This window comes from Pseudonaja textilis, unplaced genomic scaffold (genome assembly GCF_049901715.1).
Source record: "Pseudonaja textilis isolate UNSWEBS1 unplaced genomic scaffold, rPseTex1.2 PTEXSCF26, whole genome shotgun sequence".
In the NCBI taxonomy this organism is placed as follows: Eukaryota; Metazoa; Chordata; class Lepidosauria; order Squamata; family Elapidae; genus Pseudonaja; species Pseudonaja textilis.
Genome location: NW_028262877.1, coordinates 273,340 through 296,333, shown reverse-complemented (window position 1 = coordinate 296,333; position 22,994 = coordinate 273,340). Strand labels below are relative to the sequence as shown.

The window sequence follows — 22,994 nt, the reverse complement described above, 5'->3', positions numbered from 1 at the left end:
GCTCCGCTCTAAATCCTCCTGGGTGGCATCCGGGCACCGAGAGCCTGGCGGAGAAGCCCAAAGCCCACAGAAACCTCCTCCTCCCCCCACCCCACCCTGCCAGGCAGGACCAGCCCTGGATGTCCTGCCTCCCCCACCCTCCCTCCCTGTGCGTGTCCCCAGCATGCCCAGGCCCGTCCCGGCCGCCCTCCCTGCAGAGAAGGCCCCCAGCCCTGTACCTTGAGCTCCGGCATGCTGGCAATGAGCTCGTAGGGCAGCTTCACGCTGGGCTTCCGGCTGTAGTCGGTGGGCACTAACTGGGGCGCCAGGTCTCGGTACTTGTCGAAGAGCCTGGGAGGGAGGGAGGGAGGGAGCAGAGGAAGGCGGGCCCAGGCCTGGCCTCCCGTGGGAGAGCTCCGGCCCTGCGTAGGGTGGGCTGGCCGGCCGGCTTCTTTCCTCCCCGCCCGCCTGCCTTGCGGGATTCCCCCTGGGAAGGGGACTTGGGGAGACTCCCGTCTCTCCCCGGTTTCCAGCCTGGACGGAGCTGGCAGCAGGTCTGCTCTCGAGCGGCGGCTGCTCCCCAAGCCGCCTGCCCCGTCCTGGCCTTTCCTCGGGGCTCTGGAGGCCAGGAGGGAGCCTCCCCAACTGCCCCCGTTGCCTCTTGCCCTTCCCTCCAGTGCGTTGGGGGATAGGTCGGCCCCCTCCTCTCTGTGACCCCCCCCTTCAGATATCGGAAGGCGGCTCTCGGGTCACCCCTGGTCCTCCTAGTGCTGGTGAGACCCAAGACCCCAAATTCCCTCCATCGTCCGTCCTCCAGTGTAGCCCTGGAGACCTCCCCCTCCCCTTTCTCCCTCCAACTCAGAAGGTCTTGCGGGGGGGGGGCTGGAGTCAAGCCCTGAGCCCAAAATCTCCCAACTGACTGAAACGTGTCAACCTGGAAGGACAAATTCGGCAGCCTCCGAATCGGCCACTTTTATTCCCAGCAGAAAAATGGTTCCGTTTGAAACTTTTTGGGCAGCTGAATTTGGGCTCTGCAACTTCCGTGCGTGAGGCCTGAGTGGGCCTCTCCCGTTGCCCCTTCGTGCCCCCAGAGGGGGAACATAAACGATGCGGGGGGGATACAAGGCTGCTCTCCCGCTGCGGTGCGAGTGGGGTCCCCAGCGCCCGCGACCCCTATGCGCGTGGGGGGGCTCTGTGCAGGTTGGGGGACCCCTGGGACAGAGGGCAGATCCCGAGGCCCAAAGGCCGACCCTGTTGCCCTCCCTCCCTCCTCCTCTTTCGGTTTCGACCTAAGCCTCCTGCTCCTTTCCACAGTTTATGGGCTGGGCCCCCCTTTTTTATTTGCTATCGGCCCCTCGAATGTGGGGCTTTGGGGGGCCGAACCGGGGAAGAAGGAACAACGGGGCATTTCCCAAACAGGCGGGTGGCAGGAGGGGAGGTGGCCAGCCCTGTCTTTGCGGGGGGGCGGACCCCCTTTTCGTTTGGAGAGACCCTTGGTCGGTGAAAGGGGGCGGAGCAGAAGGGAGCCCACGTTTTGAGCCGCCTCTCTCCTCCATCTGGCCTTGGCTCCCATCCCGGAGATGAAAAGGGACTCCTGCTGCTTGGGGTTCAGGAAGGGCGGGGGTTCCCCCAGCTGCGCCCCTCGGACACGGCGAGAGTCGCTCCATCCCTCGGAGGAAGGCGCTGCTGCCTCGGAGGCCCTGGAAGAACCGGGACCCCTGGAAGGGCCTCTGCGGCCAGCGGGGGGTCGCTTGGCTAGCCTGGGTTCAAACACGATGCCCTAAAATCGCACCGGTAACCCTCCGCCTTCCTTTGGAGGGAAGGATGCCCACCTGGAAGGGGCTGCCTAGCCCTTGTTCACCTGTTGCCTGGAGCTCTGTGCGGCTGCAGCCCATGGAGCAGGTGCCAGGCCTTGGCCGCCTGCGCTCCCCAGCGAGACTCGCGACCTGCCCTCCCTCCGGCCGCCTCTTCCACCCCAACCCTCCCCAGAAAAGCTTCTCCCGAATTTCCCCTTTGGCTCTGGGCATTGGCAGGTCTCACCTCAGGATTTCTTTCCTTGTGAAAAACGTGACATCCTGAAAGAGGAAAGCAACACAAAAAAAGAGCCGGGTGAGAGCCAGCGAGCTCAGGATTCCTCCCTGCTGGGCCAGTTTGCATCCTCCATTGGGAACCTTTGGCTGTTAGACAGAATTCCTCCCCCCCCCAAATTCCCCTGCACGAAGCCCCCCTGGAGGAGAAGCTCCCTTGGCCAGGAGCAGCCACCTTCCCTCCTCGCTTCCCCAAGAAACACAGCAGCGAGAGGGAGAGAGAGAGGGAGAGAGAGGAGGGGGGGAGGGCCGGGGTACCTGATAGGCGTCCAGCTGCTCCGGAGTGAAGATGGTCTGCTTGTTACCCATCTCTGTGCCCCCCGCCGTGAGCCATGGCTTCCTCGGTGGCCCCCGTGGCTTCCCAGAGAGGGAGATCAGGCCGAGCAGCTCCAGGGAGGATCAGGTGTCTGCCGGCTCTGCTCCACGGATCTCTGGATCATAATAGGGGCATTTCATCAAATCTTCCGAGCGGAGGTGGCACGTGGCGAGCGCCCAGCACCTTCTGCTTCTGCCGCGCTCCAGACAGGCTCCAATTACCTCATGGGCACCCAGCTGCATCGGCCGGCTTTTGGGAAACCGTCTGGCTGCCCGATGGGCGCAGGGCTGTGGGGGGGCATCCTGCCTCCCACAAGCACCGGCCAGCGCCAGTCGCTTCCTGTGTGGACGCGAGTTGCTTGGGGGGTGAAGGTTTGCCCTAAGCCCTCCCGGGAAACCCTCTCCTCCCACCCCTCGATTGGTTGCCCTCAAGGCCCAGCTGCCTTTTGTACAGGATCAATCCTGCCATGGCCCTTGTGCCACCTACTCCAAGTGGCCCCCCGGACCATCGGCGCTTCCCTCGGAGGCCCTGCACAGACTGCCACGCGATGCCCATCAATCCAGGGCACCCCACAGGGAGGGTGGAAGTCAAAGGATCCCTCCAGGGCCAGGAACCGACCCTCCTTGTCCCTGGCCTGCTGCGGCATCCGGCTGGCACCCCAGAGGACCTGGCCAAGGAGAAGAGCCTGGCACGGGGAGAGAGTGGCCACATTCTCACCAGACATGGCCCAATTGTTACCCTGGAGGAGCCAGGCCCACCCTAGGCCTTTGGCCAAAGCCTCAACCGGGAGAGAGGAGGGGCGGGGAAAGGGGGCAGAGAGGGGGGTGGGGGAAGGGCGGCCCTCGGCTCCAGGTGATCAGAGTTTCCCCGTTTTTGCATTTTCCACCTTTTCTTTTTTAATTTGAGCTCACCTAGTAGACACCTTTGCCTTGTTGGGGGGCACGACGTTACATTTCTTATATACACTGCAAAAATAACCCTGAAAAACCTTTCAAAGAAGTAACTTTCTTGGGCTGTATCGATTTCAGTCCAAAGACACCTATGAACGGGAGGGGGCCTTATCTTAAGGAAAGACGACTCCAGAATAAATACTATGATTTTTTCAAGTCAACACGGCCACTAAAAAGTCATTTGGGATTCATTCTAGAGAGAGAATCATAAGCCTTTTAAAACCACGGAGTGATTTGGAGGGGCCGACCAAAGCGCCACGGTTGCCGCCTGTCGAAAGGACTCTAGCTGCTACCAAGGACCCTTCGGGTTAGAGGCGAAGAAGCAGAAGTCCAAGGCCACCGTTTTGAAGCATTTTCCTTTCCGAGCAAGGAAAGTTTTCATGGTAGGAGAGCTTGGCAAACCGCATTTCAGGTGAAAAAGACTCGATTTTATTTGGCAATTCCTGTTCCCTTAGGCCGAGGTACAGAGGGCGGGTAGAATAAGGTGTAAAGAGGAGGAAAACAGCCTTCCGAACTGGGAGTTGTATTACCAAGCTGCAAATTTAATGTGGGTTAAAGAATGGATAACATTAAGAAAGACTAGATTGTTGACACTAGAGGGGCATGATTTATTACTGGGATGACATGCTTTTCTGTGGTATATAGGGCTATTTTAGAAGGCATTATATAAGGGAGTCTTTATGGTTGAATTGGGAGAAAATTAAGAGACAATGTTGTTTGAAAATCCCAGTCTGGTTATCAACTATTGAAGCTTTTTCTTATCCTATAATATATAAGAAGGAACCAACAGTTAGATATGGGGAAATATTGGATGAAAAGAGTGAACTTAAAACAATGCAAAAACTAGAAGAACAAGGCATAAGGATGAATTGGTTTTCATATGCGCAAATACATTCAAGGTATCTTATAGATTCTAAAATGGAGGGATTTTATGATAAATTGATTGATTTAGATAGGATCTTGACAGGTACTGATGAAAAAGTGATTAAAAAATTGTTGGAAATTATATTAGAGGAGGAACAAGTTAAAGAAACGATGATTGTTTGGGGGAAGAATTTTGGATATGGGATTGATTTGGAGAAATGGGAAAAATTGTGGTCTCAAAATTATAAAATGACAATGTCAACAGCTTTTAAAGAAAACTTGTATAAGATGTTTTACAGGTGGCATTTCCCCCCCAACAAGAATAGCAAGAATGTTCAAGAACAAATCTGAAAAGTGCTGGAAATGTCATCAGATACCTGGCTCATATTACCATATGTGGTGGACTAGTGAGGACGCTAGAAAATATTGGACTAAGATTCGCATACGGTTGGAAAAAATGATAAAGACACAAATAGACTTGAAACCAGAGATTTTTTTATTGGGAATCTTACCTGATACATATAATAAAAATTTGAAGTATTTGATTGTAAATGTATTAACAGCGGCTAGGATTGTATTTGCTAAGAACTGGAAGAGTGAGAAAATTCCATCAGAGGAAGAAATTATCAAGAAAATATTGGATTGTGCTGAAATGAGTAGATTGACATTTGAAATCAGAGAACAAGAAGATAAACAATTTTATGAAGTTTGGGATCTTTTTTTATCAATGGTTAGATAATAAAACACAATAATAGAATATTTAGATTTAGGATATAATCTTTTTGATATTTTTAGAAAACCTTATTAAGATAGATTTGGTATGAACTTACGATTCGTTGCAAAATAAATTAAGTAAATTATAGTTATCTCGTTAAAGTATGAATTAATAAAAGTATAGTTAAATGATTTCTCAGTAATGATACTGGGTTATACAATTGTTGATTGATAATATGAGTTATTATGTAATATAACTAGATTAGCGTTTAGGAAACGGATGCACAAAAAAAAGTGGCAAACCAACCGGTACACTGTTTGTAAACTTAACGAAGAAGGATGATGTTTTTAGGTTTTATGTCGTATATCCTATGTGGTTTTGTTTGTTGTTAAAATAAAAAACTTTTTTTAAAAAAAAGAAAAAAAACACCTTTTCAATGGCATTTGTTGAAAGCGGATTTTTTCTCTCTCCTGCCTGTTCTGGAGCAGCCTGGAATTGGAAAACAGAGCCTTCCTGTGGTCCAAGGAGGAATAGCAGCCCTTTTAATGGTTTTTTTAGGCTACTATCCTGTATCTTAATTATGAACACCTTATTAATATCAATAGGACAACATGAGGCCAGAGGTGGAGGCGATATGCAACTGGAGTCTTTGCAGAGTCTGGCTTGCAATCTGCTGCTCCCCATTTCTCCCAGTCACAGCTGCAGTCGCTGTGGAGGGAGGAGGAGGAGGAGGAGGACGGGCTTCCCTTTGCTCTGCCTCGCTGGTTGTTACAAGGGAACGTGGGGAAACAGAGATAAAGTGTCCTTAAGGGATTTGGCTTTTTTTTTGGCGTTGGGAGGCAGTTATTTTAGAAAGGTTGGGAGCCAAAAAGAAGGGCAGCCCTCGGTCTCCCATTCTCTTCTCTCAAGGTACGAATTCCTCTTTTGCTGAGCTTTCAGTTGACCGATTCTTATTTCATTTTAAGAATTTTAATGGCATTTCCGTTGCTATAAATGTAATCGTTCTGATTAGGAAAAACAGGGAAGAATGCTTTTGACGCACAAGGACATTTTTTTGTTTAGGAAATATCAAAAGATTTTCCCCCCCCCCTTTTCCCCCAGAACCAAAGAGACCGAGAAACGCGGCGCGCAGAGCGCCAGGAAAAAAAAAGCCCGCCACTCCATGCCGCTCTCGAGACGATCGAGTTCTTTGGGGGGGGGGAAATGACCTTCCCATCATGGCCGACTTCCCGTCCCTCCTCCTAAGTCGTCCCCCAACTTCCTTTCACGAGGACATTTTCCCGCCCGTTCTTTTTGAATTGAATTAATTTATTTGTCAATTGTTTACGAGATAATAAGTAAAAGTGTATACATAATTATGAATACATGAAATGGGTACATATAAGAAAAATAAAAGAAAAATAAAAGAAACAATAGGACAGGGACGGTAGGCACGTTGGTGCGCTTATGCACGCCCCCTTTTGAGTCTTCCCGCCCAATTTTCGTCCCTCGGGGATTTGAAGTTGATTATTCCGAATCATTAGTAATTGACACGCCTCATGATGAAGATTAATACGATATAACGAGAGCTCGAACCCTCTCGCGAAGGGACAGAAAAGCGGGCACCGCAGTCTCATTTTTAAAAAATAACTTTTTTGGGGGGGTGAAACGGTTTTTTCTCGGCCGCCTTTTTAAGGGAAACAAGACACAGTGCCGTCCTGTGGTGCAGGAAGGAATAACAGGGAGAAGGCGGGGGGGACCCTTCTAATAGTTTTTTCAGGCTATTATTCCGTATCTTTATTATCAATGTTATTAATTGGACAACACGAGACCGAAGGCCGCAATAGATGAAGAGAAAAAGGTGTCCCAGAAAAAGATGGGGTTGTGGGCTTAGAGGGTCGGGGTTGAGGGGGTTGGGGTTGTCCGTTCACCTCGGCTACCACTACCCCCACCCCCGACGCCTGAGGAGAACGGCCTTTCTGTGGCGGCCGACTTCCCATCCCTCCTCCTAAGTCGTCCCCCAACTTCCTTTCGCGAGGACATTTTTCCCGCCCGTTCTTTTGATAGTCTTCCCGCCCAATTTCCTCGCGCCGCGACGTTTTTCGTCCCTCGGGGATTTGAAGTGGATTTATTCCGAATCGTTATTCATTGAAACGCCTCATGATTAACATTCATACGGTATTACGAAAGCTCAAACTTTCGTTAGGGGACAGAAAAGCAGGTACCGTAGTCAAAAGAACTTTTCGGCGGGCATTTTTGAAACGTGCTCTTTTCTCGGCCGCTATTTTAAGGGAAACCGGAAACGGCGCCATCTTGTGGTCCTGGAAGGAATAACGGGGAGAACAGGGAAAAGGGGGCTGTTATCCTGTATCTTTATTATTATTATTTTTTAAATAATTTTTTTTTATTTTTTTATAACAAGTATAAGCATACATAACAAAATAAACATAACACAAAAACATAAAAATATCCTTCTTCATAAATTTACATACAGTGCATCGATTGGTTTACCACTTTTTTTGTGTGCATCCATTTCCTAGTCACTGGTATAATTATATTACATAATAGCTCATATTATCAATCAATAATTGTATAACCTAATATCACTAAAAAAAATCATTTATAATTTTGTTAATTCATATTTTAACGAGATAACTACAATTTGCTTGATTTATTTTGCAATAAATCATAAGATCATACCAAATCTACCTTGATAATGTTTTATAAAGATAATATCAAGAAAAAAAAATTTTTTTATGCTAAATCGAATATTCTATCATTATGTTTTATTATCTAACCATTGATAAAAAAGATCCCAAACTTCATAAAATTGTTTATCTTCTTGTTCTCTGATTTCAAATGTCAATTTACTCATTTCAGCACAATCCAATATTTTCTTGATAGTTTCTTCTTCTGATGGAGTTTTCTCACTCTTCCAGTTCTTAGCAAATACAATCCTAGCCGCTGTTAATATATTTACAATCAAATGCTTCAAATTTTTATTATATATATCAGGTAAGATTCCCAATAAAAAAATCTCTGGTTTCAAGTCTATATGTGTCTTTATCATTTTTTCCAACCATATGCGGATTTTAGTCCAATATTTTCTAGCGTCCTCACAAGTCCACCACATATGGTAGTATGAGCCAGGTATCTGATGACATTTCCATCTTTATTATTAATGTTGTATCTGGGAGGACGGTTCAAGAACGGAGGCAAGACTCAGACAGTAACTAAAGCTCTTTATTTGTGACTTCAGGTCTGAGCAACTAAACCCAGCCGCAGCAGCCCCTTATATAGGGCTGGTTGCAGTTAGGCAGCCAATGAAGGCGATTTGAGTTTGCCGCTCTTGGCAGGGCCAATCACGGCAGCCCGTTTACTGGCCAATCGCATCAGTCTATGGCGACCAATCACGATCTGCTATTCACAGGCCAATCAGATTTGCAGGCTTTCGAGCCTGCTAGTCCCGAACACCCCTCCCCTCTCGGTTCCGCTTAAGGGGTGGAGTAATATAGTCTCGCAGGTAGGCAGGTCTTCGCACCTGTCTACCTGACTTACGCAATTCCAATTGTCCATGTTCAAATTCGGGTTCAGATGGACTGTTTGCTGGATCAAACAGGAACGGTGAACCGGTGCCATGGTTAGGGCTCTCTTCTGATGCCCCCGGGGTGATAGAGTCCTCAGCTTCATTGCTACTGCTATGGCTCCCCAGGCTCACTGAACCTGCTTGGCTGCTACTTCTTGGTGAAGTGTTCGTCTGCCCAGGTTCAACTACAGCTGGTGAGTATTGCAAGCTATGGTGGTGATCTCGGTGTTAGTTCAGAATAAACAGGTGTTGGTTCTATTTCCAGGCTCCTGGCTTCCCCTCCCCCCCCCCGGTGTCAAGGTCGGGGTCAGGGATGGAAGTTGTGGTCAGTCTGGAGCGTAGCTGGTCAATATGGCGTTTCCATGCTCTGCCATCAGTGGTGAGTAGACGGTAGGAGGAGGGACCCGTAACTTGAGTTACTTGAGCAGGAATCCAGAGGGATCCCCAGAAATTTTTTTTTGCAAATACGAGGTCTCCTACCTTAAAGGCGCAGTGCTTGCTGCTGGAACCCGGGGGCTTTTCCGGGGTGTAGGCAGGGTGCAAGCGGTCTAGAGGCGATCTGAGTTTCCTGGCCATCAGGAGTTCAGCTGGGCTCTTGTTAGTCGTGCTGTTAGGTGTGATGTGTTGAAGAGGCAGCATTCTAGTGACTTTATCGTGGATATTACCTTGTTCCATTTTCTGTAGGGTTTTCTTTGTGAACTGAACCATTCGTTCAGCCCTACCATTCGCCGCTGGATGGGCCGGCGATGTGAGTGCATGTCGGATGCCCCGTTCAGCTAGGTATTGTTCAAAGGCTAAGGCAGTCAATTGGGGCCCATTGTCAGAAACCAGGACATCAGGTAGGCCGTGTGTGGCAAAGAGTCTGTTCAATTTCTTGATGACTGCCTCAGTAGTGGTTGTTTTCATTTTATTGACCTCAAGCCAGTTAGAATACCCATCTACAGTTATTAGGAAAGTGTGGCCTCTCGTAGGTCCCGCAAAGTCAATATGAATGCGAGACCAGGGACCCCTGGGTGTTTCCCATTCTGCTGGTGGAGCTTTTGGTGGGGCTGAGTGGTTTTCCTGGCATCTGTTACAAGAGGCGACCCAGGTTTCGATTTGTTTGTCCATACCTGGCCACCAGGCATAACTTCTTGCCAGCGCTTTCATACGCATGATGCCCGGGTGTCCATCGTGTAGCATTTGCAGGACTTTTTTTTGTAGTTTAGTTGGTATAACAGGTCACCCCATAAAACTCACCCTCTTTGTGAGAAAAGCTCTGTCTGTCTGTTTTTGAATGGCTTAAAGGTTTCCTTGGGGTCGTAGTCTAGTCCACCCAGCCAAGAACTCGTGCCAAACAAGAGTCTCTTTTGGTTTCAAAGGCGATGTCCTGGGCCGTTAGTGGAGGTGAGGGAATTGTCTTGATTTGTAGTACTGGGAGCGTGGGAGCTGGGTCTTCCTGTGGCTCAGGTAGTGGCGAGCGCTAGTCCGGAACACCCCCCTTTCCCACAATCCATTTAGAAAGGGCCGTGATAAGACGGAATGACTTTTGGGGGGTGGAAGAGAGATTCTTCCTGGGGAAGAACCAGATAAGAGGAGGACACCTACAGCTGCATAGAAAAAGGGTCGGTGGGAGATTTGTACTTTCTGACTCCCCAAATCCTGTCAGTGCAGCATTACAGCGAAGTGGGCCTAGCTCAGGTTTCCTGTCTGGGCTTCCTGGGAGAGGATGACCCTGACAATTTTCTTCTTGACAAATCCATGTTTCTGATAACCAGCCTGTTGCTTTCAGGGAGCTCATAAATCTCCTTTTTTCTGTTGTTCAACTATATTTTGTCAAAATCTATATTGTCAAAATATGATCGACAAATTTTTGTGAACTTTTTTCCTTCACTTGTAAGATAGGGGTAATACCTATTTTCCTAATGAAGCATGTGTGTAAATTAGACAACTACGGAAGAAAGATTCAAATGTGAAAAAGCGTCTGGGATAAGAAACAAAGTTTTGTGCTTTTAAAATTGCTGCATGTTCCCATTCTAGTTCCATCCTTTCCTGGAGAAGAATGAGTTTGTCAATATTTCGGACCTTCAACTCTACATGGACCCAAATGGAGAGGCAGCAGCAGATCTGTTCATTTGGGGCTTCTTGGTTCTTCCCAGGGATGATCACAGGGAAGAGGTTCTGGCGTATTTTAAAAGACAGAGACTTTCTATCAACCAAGATGTTCTTTCACGACTAAAGTTGTTCAACAAGGTAGGAGAAAGTTTTGCTGTCTTTCCTCTGTTTTCCAAAGCCTGAGGTCCCATTTCAAGAGGGCTGATGCTATTCCCCAAAGGTGGTTGACCTTCACCGAGAATTGAATCTGGGCAGGAGAAACCGGATTTTTTCCCTTAGGCTCCTTAGGAGGCTTCGATATTGTTCCATTTTGTGGACCACGTACACATAACACCGGTTCTATAGAACTGGACAGAACCAGTAGAATCCCACCCCTGGTTCCATCTCTCCAGACTTTTCTATTTAATAAAGTCCTTTTTTTTTTTTTTTTTTTTTGGAAATGTGAGATGCCAAAAGCAAAAGAGAGGAACTAAAGGAAGAATCTTTCATATCTCCAACCATTTGGAAATAGTGAAAGATTTTGTATTTACTTAAGTGAAGACCGGAGTCTAATATCTAATATCTTGTCTAATATCCATTTTTACCTCCATTTTCCCTGGACGGAGAGTCCTAACACATTTCCTTTGGAAATCCTGTTTGTTTTTCTGCTCAGTGCTTTCTCAATCTGAATGTGTGGAAAGTTGTCATCCTGGATTTGTCAAGAGGGCTCGAGAAGAAGAGCCAGTTTGCTGTTACGACTGCGTTCCTTGTCCGGAGGGGACTTTCTCCACTCAGAAAGGTGGGTGACACCAGAGGAAAATGGGAGGCCTGGTGGAACTGGATCCATCCAGAGCATTGTCATGAAAGTGTGAATTAAAAAAGACTTTGAAGCATAATTGATTTCTGGTTTATTTCCAAAATGCCTCATTTCTTATCTAAACAGAAGAGCAAAAAGACTGTGAAGGAAGGGCTGGATAGAGAGAGGTGGCTGTGGCAGATTGGGCAAGCTTTACTACTGCCAGAGAAAATATTTCTTCTTTTTAGCTTGGATGTGTCCTTCCTTCCACATTTACTTCTCTAGGAACACCTGAGTTCCTTGAAATGTGAGGAATGGTTTTAGGTCCACCACCTGAAAGTAGAATTGCAATGCAGTCTACATGGGTTCCCTTTGAGGAACACTGAAAAGGTATTGCTGATATATGAGATACACAATGTGGTGGCATGGTTAGTGATTCCTGTATCTGGCTGCACCCATATCACCACTGCTCCAATGGCCATTCCAAATTATTTGCAGCAGTCACTTGATCCGCCAGCCTCCTCTGAGGCAAGTAAACAAGAATTGCCACCTGGCAGATAAGTTTCTCTAGAAAGATTAATTGATTCATTATTTACCTTTAGTAATGCAGGTTCCTATCAATATTCTGAACATTACAAAGGAAATCTTTCAAGTCCTAAGCCTTCACTCAATTTCATAGCCTATCAAAAATATATCGTAGCTATATTTTTTAACAAGTGATACACTTATTTTCTATCTCTGGAAATATTAAGAAATCCATCCCAGAAAATGCTCTCAATAATCACTTGTTGCCAAAGGACGTACAATATATCTTGAAATGCAAAGGACAAAGAAATATGCGGTTGGTTTTTTTCCCTCCTCAGATACAGAAAAATGCACCAAGTGTCCAGATGATAAATTCCCAAATAAAAAAAGAGTCCAATGTATCCCCAAAGTGATAACCTTCCTGTCTTATGAAGAACTTCTGGGCATCATCCTGGTTTCTTTTGCCCTATTCTTGTTCCTAACCACAGGCCTTGTTTTAATCATCTTCATTAAATACCGAGAAACTCCCCTTGTCAAAGCCAACAACCGGGACCTCTCCTACATCCTCCTGGTCTCCCTTCTGCTTTGCTTCTTGTCGTCTTCTCTCTTCATTGGTCAACCAAGGAAAGCCACCTGCCTTCTCCGACAAACAGTTTTCAGCATCATCTTCTCAGTTGCTGTTTCTTCTCTCTTGGCCAAAACCATCATGGTGGTGCTGGCTTTCCTGGCCACAAAACCAGGAAACGAGCGAAGACATGGTTGGGGAAGCGTTTGGCGAACTCCATCATCCTTTCTTCTTCTGGTGTCCAAGTTATCATCTGCTCCATCTGGCTGGGAGCTTCTCCCCCCTTCCCTGACTCTGACCTCCACTCCCAGCCTGGAGAGATCATCCTGCAATGCAACGAAGGGGCTGTTGTCATGTTCTATGTCACCCTCAGCTACATGGGCTTCCTGGCTGCCGTCTGCTTCACGGTGGCTTTCCTGGCCAGGAATCTGCCTGGGGCCTTCAACGAAGCCAAGCTGATCACCTTCAGCATGCTGGTCTTCTGCAGTGTCTGGGTGACTTTTGTGCCCACCTACCTGAGCATCAAAGGGAAACACATGGTGGCTGTGCAGGTCTTCTCCATCCTGGCCTCCAGTGCTGGTCTGCTGGGCTGCATCTTCGTCCCCAAGTGCTACATTATCCTTCTGAGGCCAGACCTGAACACAAAGGAGCATCTCACAGCCAGAACAAATGTAAAAACATGAGATATAGCATCATTATGATAGTGGAAGAATTGTTCATGTTTCTTTTATTTGATTTCCATTTAGATAGTATGCAGGAGTCAAAGAAAATGATATCTGTATGTTTCAAAATGGGGAATTGTTGAATGACTGGAATTCTTGTAGTTCCCTCCCCTTTCAATAAATATTGCTAAAGAGACCTCTGTAAAATTGAGAGGAATTCAGCTGTTCAGCAACAGATACTGAACTTGACACCTTATTAAAAAATGATTGATGTACTTGTTCCAACTGACAGCAGCTAAACATGTGGGTGGGTGTGAGAGAATGAGTAGGAAATGAGGTCAGGAGGAAACTGTGGGAACCAAACACCAGCCTGATTGCCTGATCCTCTCCCTAAAAGTGCCAGAATGATGTGAAATGCCATGTTTTTATTTTATTAAATTATTTTATTAAATTATTAAGGACTATATTAAATAGAGAAGTCTGGAGAGATGGAACCAGGGGTGAGATTCTATTGGTTCTGTCCAGTTCTATAGAACCGGTTGTTATGATACTGCGCAGTTCAGAGAACCAGCAAATCGCACCACTGGCTGGCCCTGCCCCTCTTCTCCCGCCCCTCCCCTCTGTGCCCAGTCAGTCCTTATTGTGCATGTGCAGCATTCCCTGCAACCTGCTTTTGCCCACTTGCCAGGCTAGCCATTGCTGCATGCCTTCTGTTGTGGCCCTGCCTGATCTCCCTGGGTGAGGGAGGCTCTGCTAGCTCCGGAGCCCAGTCACCAACCTGCCACTGCTGGTCACTTTTACACACACACCCCGCCTTTTGCTGCCACCACCTGCCGCCCTCACCCCCAGCAGGTAAGGCCCAGCAGCTGTGGTGAATCCAGGCGGGGGGGAGAGATGCAGACTGGTGGGGACCTGCGCTACATTTCGCTGTACTGGAAGACATGTGGAGAGGCTCGAGTTCTCCTACTGCTGGGAGAGCAAGAGAGTCTTTCCCTCACTGTTCCAGGTGGTAGAGAGAAACAGGATTCAAGCGGGCTTCTTCTCTGCCACCCAGAGCTGCCCATTTCCCTATTGGGGAGGAAGTTGCAAACTTTTCGCTATCCCGGGAAAGACTCTCTTGCTTTCCCACCATCAGGAGAACACGAGTCTCTCTACATGTCCTCCCGTACAGCGAAATTTAGCTGGGAATCACCGCAGCTGCTGGGCCATGCCGGTGGGGGACATAGGTGAGGGGGGACAACCAGGGAGCATGGCTCATCTTCCTGCCATCCCTTCCCCCTCCTGATCGCAGCCCCTTTGTTGGTCCCAGAACAATCACCCCTGGATGGCCCTGCCACACCCATCCGGTCGCACCCATGTCGGCAAAAGGCTTCATCATTTTGAATGATTTGGGAAAGGACGTGGAGGGTCCTGCAGTGGCCAGCACAGGAGCACTGCTGAGAAGCGGGGAAGTGGCCTTCTAGTGGTCCAACCTGGTGTTCAGGCCGCTGGTGGGCCACGGGAAATCAGAGCATCGAGGGAAAGGGGGATTGCCAGGGGAGCCACTCTCTCCACACCGAATTGGGACCATTTGGGGTAGTCCTAGGAATTGGGTGAGACGAGGCACAACTCCTTGCCTTCTTAACTCAGGGAATGGCTGTTTTCTGCAGGAGGAGGACTGTGGAGGGGGGAAGTCTACCTGAGCGACTCCGGTGTCTTTGCCAGATTATTTGGACTCTTACAAGTGAGTGCAGCTAAAGGCACTGCTGTCACATGTCAGCCCAGGCCTCACCCCATGGCTCCGTAAAGCCAACACCAAAGAAGTGGGAGATCAGGTGAACCTGTGGTGCAATGCTCACTGGGATCTCAGCCACTCCAGGCCATCCAACCTAGTGAAGAGCACCAAGGAGAGCTTGCTGGCTTGGCCCAGCTGTGGCTTTGAGATACACACAGATACACACACACACACACACACACACACAGAGTGGGGGAGAGAGAGGGGAAGATAGGGAGCCAGCCACTTCACTATCCCCTACTGTCACCCTTATCTTCTCACACTGCTCCATTTTGTGAACCATCTATGGTTTAGTATCTCCTTCAAGCTGGTGAGAAACCCACAAGGGCTGGGGAATGTGTCACTAAGAGCTCCAGGTTTGTTTGCTCCTTGTGCCCAAACTAGCAAAGAACAAGGGAATTCTGTTGACCAGGGCCTGAATTCAGATGAATTTTAATCATGATTGGTTAGAGGTCCTTTTGGTCCCATTGGGAGAGAAGCTTCGTCCTGCTTAGGGAAAAGTGTCCCCTGAAAGGGCAGGTTCATAGTTGGGGAGGTTCTTAAAGAGACCAGACCTGGTCAGACTTATCCATGCCTCTCTTTTACACACACACACACACACACACACACACACACACACACACACACACAAAGTGGGTGGGGGAAGAGGGGAAGATAGGGAAAGAGGCAGAGAGAGAGAGAGACAGAGAGAAACAGAGAGATACAGAGGGAAGAAAGAGAGAAAAGAGGGAATGAGAGAGGAAGAGAGAGACAAGAAAGAAAAGAGAAAGAGAAAGAAAGAAAAGAGAGAAAGGAAGCAAAAGGAAGAAAAGGGATAGACAAAGAAAGGGAGAGATGGAAGGAAGGGACAAAGAAAGAATAAGAAAGAAAGGGGGAGAATGGAGAAAGTGAATGAGATATATGAATGGATAGTTAAATACATGGAAGGAGGGAGGGAGGGAAAGAGAAAAAAGGGAGAGGAAGGAAGGACATAAACCCTGGTTTCAGAAGACTCTTTGAAGCAGCAATCTTCAAACTCAGGAGCTTCATGTTGCAGATGGAAAACAGACGTGCAAAATCCTCTTTCAACCTTCTTCTTTGAGACCTGGGGATGCAGAAACCCATATCCCATGTTCCCCTGCCTCCCTTTCCTTTGTTTTAATAATTTTTTTATTTTTATATTTAAAAAAAACATCTTTCTGGGGAAACTGCGTGGTTCCAGGTTTTTACATTTCAATACAAAATGACCACAGTTACATATTCATCTTTCATGTTCAATTTCATATTGTATTATTACTTATTCCATTTTCCTTTAAATATTCTCAAATATTCTTATATTCATTACACTTATCCAATTCCAATTCATATAACTTATTTCATTGTTCTTTAAATATTCTCATATCTTGTTTTACAGTATTATCTAAGGTTCTTATTTCATTTCTATATTCAGTACATATATTTACTTTTATCTGTCACATTTGCAATTTCATCACATACTATTATTCCATTCAGTGTTCAATAGGTTCCATCCTAATTCTAATAATCCAGATGTCCCCTTTAATTGTCAATTCGAGCTTGCCACCCCTTTGCCTTATCCACTCCCCCAATTTATTCCCTTTAAATCATTATAAAGTTTTACCATAGTACAGTCATTTTTTAATTATCACATTCTACATTAATAACAATCTAACTACTACATATCACACATGTATTTATGTATATGTGTGTGTGTGTGTGTGTGTGTGTATGAGATTCCGCATGGTATTTTTTTTCTCAATTACATTCTAAATCATCTATTTCAAAAATATTTATTCAATTTTGGAAACTGATAATAGTCTTTCCATTACAATTCTGCATTTTAACTTTATTCACTGCTTTATTAAATATAAATTAATATTCTTACAGTAAATTCCCATTTCCATATCTATTTCAATTAAATCTATGTCTGGTTTAACAATAATCCTTAAAAGAAAAATATCAGTTCCATTCTTTTCCATTTTTAAATCTATGTTCTTATATATCACGACACGTTACCTTGCAGAATCCCCCTTCCTCTTCTTCTCCTATCCATTGTCTCTCATTCTCCTGACTATATAATTTTTTTTCATTGTTGTTTGCTTTCCACTTCCCATCATTTTCTGGTCCTTTCTCTTAATTCCCCTTTTTTCCTTTATAATTTCTCTCCATTTCTTATTCCAATTATTTATTTTATCCCCCTCCCTCTCTTGATTTCTCCTCTGTAATTCCCACTTCTGCTGTTTCCTTTTCCTTTCTTTAATTTTCCAAACAATTCCCCCTTTAATTATCACATCAAACCTCACATTTTTAACTTTAATTCTTTTTTTCTTGTTTTAATGTTGTTCCACTTGTTCTTTAGGGCTGGTTTCCTCTTTATTTCACTCCTCCCCCTCGGTTTCTCTTCATTCTTCTTTAATCTGCATTACCATTTCTAATTTTTGTAGTATAATGCTGTACATCTTCAAGCTTTCTTTCATCATTTCCTTCCTATTTTGTTGTTCCAATTTTTATTTCCACACACATTTCTCCCATTTTGTACACTACTTCTTCTTTTATTTTCCTTTCTTTAATATTTATGTCCAATCCAATTGTCTAGTAGTTTATTGCAACCAGCGTCCTTTATATTAAATTTCAACAGTCAGTGTCCATAAATCTTTGTTTCCAGCTTCCTTCTGTTGATTTCTTTTCCAACTTTTTCCCAAAGTCACCAAATAATCCCAGGGCAATTTCTTCATGTATCTTTTTTCCCTTGTAATATTCTAGTATTTCACTTTTCAGGGTTTTTATTGTATTATAATGGAATTCCTTTTGTTTCCTTTCAAATTCCAATTTTAAAAAGACTTTTCAAAGAGTCACTGAAATTTTCCCTTTGCCATTAAATGGCAGGCTCAGTTCTGTTTCCACGTTCCACCCTTTCTTTTCCCTTTTTCCCTTTTTAAACTTTCATTAATTTCATTAATTCCAGTTATTAGCTATTCTTTCTGTTCTGGACTAGCAGGCTCGTAGCCTACAAATCTGATTGGCCCGCTGAAAGCCGATCGTGATTGGTCGCCATAGACTGATGCGATTGGCTAGTAAACGGGCTGCCGCAATTGGCCCTGCCAAGAGCGGCAAACTCAAATCGCCTTCATTGGCTGCCTAGCCACAGCCAGCCCTATAAAAGGGGCTGCTGTGGCTGGGTTTAGTTGCTCAGACCTGAAGTCACAAATAAAGAGCTTTAGTTGCTGTCTGAGTCTTGCCTCCGTTCTTGAACCATCCTCCCAGATATAACACTGGTGACGAGGATGGGATGTGGAGGCAACAGAAGCTATTAAATTGAGCTAGCTGAAGGAGCATGTGGCTGACAGAGCGCAACGACGGCGACATGGCCAGCAGCGCTATACCACCCGCACCATTCGATCCAGCTAGCGAGGACTGGGACTCATACATGGACAGATTTCAAATGTTCCTCGAGTCCAACAACCTCAAAGATGCCACACCCAGCAAGAAACGAGCCGTTTTTCTAACCCATTGTGGATCAGCCATTTTTAAGATGGCTAAAGCACTAGTGAAACCAGCTGAAGTTAAAACGAGGGATTGGGACACCCTTGCTCCCATCCTGCGCAACCACTATGCCCCAGCAGTACCAACTCTCATTCGGAGGCATGATTTCTATCAGAGGGACCAACGTGAAGGTGAGAGCGTTGGGGATTTTGTGGCAGACCTGAGGAACCTGGGTGGCTTGTGTGGCTTCGCCAACCTCGAGGAAGCCATGAGAGATTGCATCGTCTTTGGCCTCAGAGACCCAACCACTCAGAGCAAGATCATGGCCAAGGGAGACATCTCACTTGCAGATGCCATAGCAGATGCCACAGCAGCCAAAACCACTCATAAATTGGCAGCACGAATGCGTCGAACCAGCGGGACCAACCGCCAACCCACCAATGATGCTGGGAAACCTCCAGACAAGTACACATCAACCACCCATCACAAAGACATCGAGTCATCCTCAGATAGCGAGGAAGAAGAAGTTCACAGGCTCCGGTCAGAACGTGAGCAATGGGACCAGCGGGGTCGCAAAGCCAACTACCAATGCGCCAGATGCGGGGGAAACCATCCCCAATCCGAATGCAGATTCTTAGATGCCATATGCCGTTTTTGTGAGAAACGGGACACATCGCGAAGGTATGCAGAAACAAGAGAAATTCCAGCCCCAGACGGAGAGGGAGCAGCCCAAAGAGAAACTATGGCAACGCCACCATGCAGAGGGACCACCCTAGCAACCAGTGGAACCGGTACAGCAGACCCCGAAGGTTTAACAACGGCCCCAGACGAGAGGAGGCTCATCAAACCATCATCATCGGCCACGCTTCATCACTTGATGCTAAAAAGATCCGAGTAGAGGTCATGATTGAAAACAAACCGTGCAACATGGAAGTCGACTCTGGGTCATCACTATCCATGGTATCCCAGAGAACACTCAAGCAGCTAGTCCCCAACATCCGACGCCAAGACCTCAGTAGTCAGAGAATCATACTAAAAGACTACCAAGGCAACCGGATTCCAGTCGCAGGTACCCGCCATGTGCAGGTCTCGTTCAAGGGACATAAGGCAATTCTACCACTCACCATCGTAGACCAAGATCGGCCAAGTCTATTGGGTCTTCAGTGGTTCACGCCACTAGGAATCGGAGTGGCTGGCATCCATCATACTGAAGACAATGACTGGGAGGCGGCTCTCGTCCATGATTTCCGAGAAGTGTTCAACGAAAGCCTAGGCAAGTACAAGGGGTCCCCCATTTCATTTAATCTTCGCCCCGACATAGCACCCATTCGTCTAAAGCCACGCCGAGTTCCCTTTGCTCTTAAATCCAAAATTGACGAGCAACTGGACAAATTAATTGCGCAAGACGTGTTAGAACCTATTGACCATGCCTGATGGGAGACACCAATTGTCACCCCCATAAAACCTGACGGGTCCATAAGAATCTGTGGTGACTACAAGGGCACCCTCAATCACGCGCTACAGCAGAGCGCCTACCCAGTGCCAGTTGTTCAACATCTCTTGCATTCACTTGGCGGTGGCAAAATATTCACAAAATTAGATCTGGCCCAAGCGTATCAACAGCTACCAGTTGATCCCGAGACTGCAGAAGCCCAAACTATAGTCACACATCGTGGTGCATTCAAATGCAACAGACTCCAGTTTGGTGTAAGCGTAGCCCCAGGCATCTTTCAAAGCCTGATGGAGAGACTATTACAAGGGATAAAAGGGGTCATGCCCTATTTTGATGACGTATTAATAGCAGCACCCACAAAACACCAATTAGAAAAACGTCTCAGAACGGTCCTACAGAGGTTCAAAAACGCTGGCCTCAAGGTTAAGAAGGAAAAGTGCCAGCCTTGCACAGAAAGGGTGGAGTTTCTTGGCTACCTTCTTGACAAGCAGGGAATCCACCCCACAGAAAAAAAAAATGGCAGCTATCAAAAACACCCCAAGACCTAAAAACAAAACCAACCTCCAAGCCTTCCTGGGACTTATTAACTTTTATAACATCTTCCTACCCCAGAAGGCGACGGTTGCTGAGCCCCTCCATAGACTACTCGATAAAAGGGCATCCTGGAATTGGGGACGGCGGGAGGAACACGCCTTCCAGCAAGTAAAAGACCTCCTTACCTCAAAGGCAGTACTAATTCAGTATAACGAGACACTACCTTTGACTGTCACGTGTGACGCCTCACCATTTGGGGTAGGGGCCATCCTGAGCCACGTCCTACCAAACGGCTCAGAAGCACCAATTGCATTTTTTTCACGAACTCTATCAAAAACAGAAAGAAACTATAGCCAATTAGATAAGGAAGCCCTTGCTATTGTCACTGCAATAAAAAGTTTTCATGAATATGTTTATGGGAGACCGTTTTCTATTATAACAGATCATAAGCCACTACTTGGAATCCTGGCGGGCGACAAATCTACCCCACACATTCTCTCCCCCAGAATGACGCGATGGTCGGAATTTCTCGCTGCCTACGACTATCAATTAAAGTACCGCCTGGGGAAATCTATTCCCCACACAGATGCCTTAAACCGCTCACCACTACCCGAGCCACAGGAAGACCCATCTCCCACACTCCGCGTACTGCAGATAGAGACAATGCCATCACCTCCACTAACAGCACAAGACATTGCGTTGGAAACCAAAAGAGACTCTTATTTGGCACGAGTTCTTGGCTGGGTGGAGGGGGGATGGCCAGATTACGACACTAAGGAAATGTTTAAGCCGTTTAAAAACAGACAAACAGAACTTTTTTCACAAAAAGGGTGCGTTTTGTGGGGAGACCGAGTTGTTATATCAACTAAGTTGCAAAAAAGGGTCTTGCAAATGCTACACGATGGACACCCAGGCATCGTACGCATGAAAGCACTGGCAAGAAGTTACGCCTGGTGGCCAGGTATAGATAAACAAATCGAAACCTGGGTCACCTCTTGTAACAAATGCCAGGAAAACCACTCAGCTCCACCTAAAGCCCCACCAACAGAATGGGAAACACCCAGGGGGCCTTGGTCTCGCATTCATATTGACTTTGCAGGACCTACGAGAGGCCACACGTTCTTAATAACTGTTGATGCCTACTCAAACTGGCTTGAGGTCAATAAAATGAAAGCAACCACTACGGAGGCGGTCATTAAAAAACTGAATAGACTTTTCACCACACACGGGTTACCAGATGTCCTGGTCCCTGACAATGGGCCCCAATTTACTGCCTTAACCTTTGAACAGTATTTAGCGGAACGGGGCATCCGACACGCACTCACATCGCCAGCTCATCCTGCGGCGAATGGTAGGGCTTAACGAATGGTTCAGTTTACAAAGAAAACCCTGCAGAAAATGGATCAAGGCAACATCCATGACAAAGTCACTAGAATGCTGCTCCTGCAACACATCACACCAAACAGCACGACCAACAAAAGCCCAGCTGAACTCCTGATGGCCAGGAAACTCAGATCACCTCTAGACCGTTTGCACCCTGCCTACACCCCGGAAAAGCCCCTGGGTTCCAGCAGCAAGCACTGTGCCTTCAAGGTAGGAGACCTTGTATTTGCGAAAAAAAATTCTGGGGATCCCCTCTGGATTCCTGCCCAAGTAACTCAAGTTACGAATCCCTGCTCCTACCGTCTACTCACCACTGATGGCAGAACCTGGAAATGCCATATTGACCAGCTCTGCTCCAGACTAACCACATCTTCCAACCCTGACCCTAACTTTGACACCAGGGGGGGAGGGGAAGCCGTGAACTCAGAATTAGAACCAACACCTGTTTATTCTGAACTAACACCGAGATCACCGCACCATAGTTTGCAACACTCACCAGCTGCAGCTGAGCCTGGACAGACAAACGCTTTGCCAAGAAGCAGCAGCCAGGCAGGTTCAGCGAGCCTGGGGAGCCATGGCAGTAGCAACGAAGCTGAGGACTCTATCACCCCGGGGGCACCAGAGGAGAGCCCTGACCATGGCACCGGTTCACTGTTCCTGTTTGACCCAGCAAGCAGTCCATCTGAACCCGGATTTGAACAGGGACAATTGGAATTGCGTAAGTCAGGTAGACAGGTGCGAAGACCTGCCTACCTGCGAGACTATATTACTCCACCCCTTAAATGGAACCAAGAGGGGAGGGGTGTTCCGGACTAGCAGGCTCGAAGCATGCAAACCTGATTGGCCCGCTGATAGCCGATCATGATTGGTCGCCATAGACTGATGCGATTGGCCAGTAAACGGGCTGCCACGATTAGCCCTGCCAAGAGCGGTAAACTCAAATCGCCTTCATTGGCTGCCTAGCTGCAGCCAGCCTTATATAAGGGGCTGCTGCGGCTGGGATCAGTTGCTCAGATCTGAAGTCACTAATAAAGAGCTGTTGTTACTATCTGAGTCTTGCCTCCGTTCTTGAACCATCCTCCCAGATCTAACACCCAAAACAGAGGAAGAGCCACCAGATCTCCAGAAATCATGTCACTAGAAAACAGGTTGCACCATCCACCACACTGTGAGCATCACCACCATCTTTGTAGGGTTTCCCTGTGATAAGATGGGTGGCCAGTAAATTTAATGGATAGATGGATGGATGGATGGATGGATGGATGGATAGAAA

At 47.0% G+C, this 22,994-nt stretch overlaps 1 protein-coding gene and 1 non-coding gene across 5 annotated transcripts in view; both read right to left on the bottom strand.

Annotated features, from left to right (window-relative positions):
* Positions 1-22,994, bottom strand: part of LOC148123664 (vomeronasal type-2 receptor 26-like) — a 147,864-nt gene that overhangs the window by 77,021 nt on the left and 47,849 nt on the right. The window lies entirely within an intron of this gene.
* LOC113453691 (uncharacterized) lies at positions 224-2,473 on the bottom strand. Its single transcript, XR_015740605.1, has 3 exons — positions 2,325-2,473; positions 2,020-2,054; positions 224-330 (listed from the first exon to the last, which is right to left on the bottom strand). It is a non-coding gene; the product is annotated as an uncharacterized LOC113453691 (transcript).